At 39.5% G+C, this 3,048-nt stretch overlaps 1 protein-coding gene across 3 annotated transcripts in view; it reads left to right on the top strand.

The window, feature by feature from the left end:
- Nucleotides 1-3,048, top strand: part of Ttc26 (tetratricopeptide repeat domain 26) — a 69,782-nt gene that overhangs the window by 34,993 nt on the left and 31,741 nt on the right. The gene's annotated exons all lie outside the window — the stretch shown is intronic.

Genomic DNA, 3,048 nt, shown 5'->3' with positions numbered 1-3,048 from the left:
GCCCTTGCGCTTACCAAGGAAGCGCTTATTCCACTGAGCCATCTCCCCGGCCCTTAGAAACAAGACTTTGAAGAGAAAAATTTTATGAAAATTATTGTGTGCTATTACAAAAATGGAACACTTGGTATAAAAGAACTAACCAGATCCTCATATTACCTTAAATATGTTTAAACCCAAATGCCTCAGGTCTTTCCGCTAAAACATGTTGGTGGCTCTGTGGCTGAAAGCCAGTCACATATCCCAGCTAGCACATCACATACTGGGATATCTGTCACTGTCTTCTCCCTCGCCACATAATTGCCCCGCAGTTCCTAACATTTGTACACTTCAGATACCTCTCAGCAAACCCTCCTCTCCTTTGCTGCTGCTCTAGTCCAGCAATTCCTCACTTTTTTTTTTTTAATTTTTTTTATTTAGTGCAAGGTCTACAGGGTCTCACTACACAGATCAGACTCGTAGTGATACTCCTCTATTTTTCAGCATCCCAAGAACTGGGGTTACAGGTGTGCTGCTCCATGCCCAGTCTCAGTCACTGGCTCAGCGCACCCTGGGGCCGGGCCAGCACAGCATGCCCGGGATCAAACCTCAAGTATTTTGGCCCTTGCCATAGTTTTTGTGGTTCCCCTCAGTCATGCCTTTGCCCATCCAGCCACTGAATTTGCTGCGCAGAGCACACTCCCTGTAGGGCCACAGCTGCACACGTGTCACTCTGTGATGTCCTTTCTTCTCCATTTGCAATTCTCTAACCTCCCCTTTAAGGTTACACCAAGAGGCAAATGTGGGAGACATCTTCTAAATGCTTGGATATTGGCTAACTTACAGGTGCTGTGCAGAACATTTATATCCCTTAATTTTTCCAACAATCCTATTTTAAAGGCTATTATCTTCAATATGTGTTAAATAAAATATAATTTTAATAACATGTTATTGAGATATATGCACTCTACATATGTATATATCAGTAAATAAATAATAGAGAACATGTTCTGTGTCTATGTATAAGTATATAGACATAAATAGGTGCTTTAGTATTATCCCTATGAGAGGACAGGATTTCAAAAGTACTTTTATGGCTGCTACTTTAGTTGATGCTAGAACCCATCAAATAAGTGTAAAATTTTTAATGTAAGTCAAAATTAAAAATCCTATTCCTAGCCAAAAAATAGTTCCAATTAGTATCATGCTACCCTTGAGTAGGGGTGGACAAAAAGGAAACTTTTTAACTAGGAAATTAACTATATCAAAGCAAAATTTTTTGAGAAGATATAATAGCAAGGGGCGTTGTGAACAAACTTTATTCAGACTGGATATTCAACTGCTGAAGACAGCATTTCGTAGTAGCAAAGGGAGAGTGTGGGGTACGAAACACGCAATTTAGCCTCTGCTCAGATTCACATTTCGAGATCCAAAGAGAGAGAGGTGGTCAGATACGGCAAAAAAGTGCCCATCAGTTCAATTAGTTGACTGCAATTGAGTAGTCCATATATAGGTTGTAGAAATGCCCTCTTGAGATAATAGTCATTCCAACTGAGTGCCCTGGGTCTGCCTAACTGGCTGGTGTTTCCAGCACCAGCAGCTAATATAGACTGGATGTGCAGTTTGATCTCTTTGGTATTTCATATTTGGGGAAGGCCAAATAAAATAAGTATATTCTCATGTGTCTGTCTGGACTTGATCATGGGAACTTGCTAAGTTCACGTAGGGTCCAGTCTGCTGCATGTTTGCATTTCATTTGCTTGTCCCCTAGCTGTCCGTAGTCTGGTCTAGGCAGTGCGCCTAATTAATAGTCAGTGGATCTTCAGCCGTCCAGTCAGGCGCCAGATTGCGGCTCCCAACCCCCGAAGGTGTCTTTTTAGTTTATATATTGATTTTATAATGTACTCCAGGTGTAGATGACTACATCAAAGTTATCATAAGCTTTTTATTTTTGGTCACAATAGGATACAATTAGGATAATCTTACTAAAGCATTCAAAACCAAGCACTGTGTGTGTGTACCACCATGCCTGGCAAGATCAACTCTTTCTTAAATTTTTAAATTTATTTATTTATTTATTTATTTATTTGGTACAGGGTCTCACTGTGCAGCTCGGACTCATAGTGATCCTCCTGTCTCGACCTCCCCAGTGCTGGGATTACAGGTGTGCACCACCACACCCAGTTTTGGGCCAGCATGGCACACCTGAAACCAAGAATCCAACTGGGTCCCAAGGATTGACTTTTAAAGTAGTTTGAATAATTTGCCCAGGCCTATACAACTAACATAACAAATGACAAATTCACTTGTCAAACCCATGTCTATATGAGCTGTGGACTTAACCACTGGAATTTACTGCAAACTTAAGTGTATTCTTCTCTGACCTTAGTATACACACAGGTGTATGTATACAGTGCATATCTCCACCATCATGCTTATTATTTAGCAGTTTCTAATTGTCTTCAATATAGAGAAGTTCACTGGGGGCAAAGAGTGGATCTTTTGATATTTGTGCCCTTATTTTCCCTCACTCCTTCCTATTCTCCTGATCCTTTTGCAAAAGTCCTATCTCCCTGTTTCCAATTATCTATCTTTGATTTTGCTTATTTATACTTTGAGTTTCTCATATGAGAAAAATCATGAAGTATTTTAGCTTGTGGGTCTAATTTATTTCACATAACATGGTCTCAAGGTGCATCAATTTTCCTACAAATAACTCAAATTAATCCTTCTTTATGAGAGAGTAATACTATTATATATAAATACCACATTTTGTTAATCCATTCATTTGCCGATGGAAATACAGGCCACTTCCAATAGTTATTAGGAGCTGGGCTGTTATGAGTGTGGAGATGCATGTATCACTGTAATATGATGTCTTCAATTCTGTTGGCAAGATAGATAAAAGGAAAACAGCTGGGTCAAATGGAATTTCTAGTTTTTGTTTTTTGAGGCATCTCCCTACTGATGTTGCTGTACTACTTCACATTCACATCGACAGTGTAGAAGTGTTTCTTTTCCTTGCAACCTTGCCAGTGTTTGTTATTTGATTTCTTGATGATACCCATTCTT

The sequence above is a fragment of the Octodon degus genome, unplaced genomic scaffold (assembly GCF_000260255.1).
Source record: "Octodon degus isolate 3935 unplaced genomic scaffold, OctDeg1.0 scaffold00027, whole genome shotgun sequence".
Classification (NCBI taxonomy): Eukaryota; Metazoa; Chordata; class Mammalia; order Rodentia; family Octodontidae; genus Octodon; species Octodon degus.
This window is presented reverse-complemented; position numbering and strand designations above follow the sequence as displayed.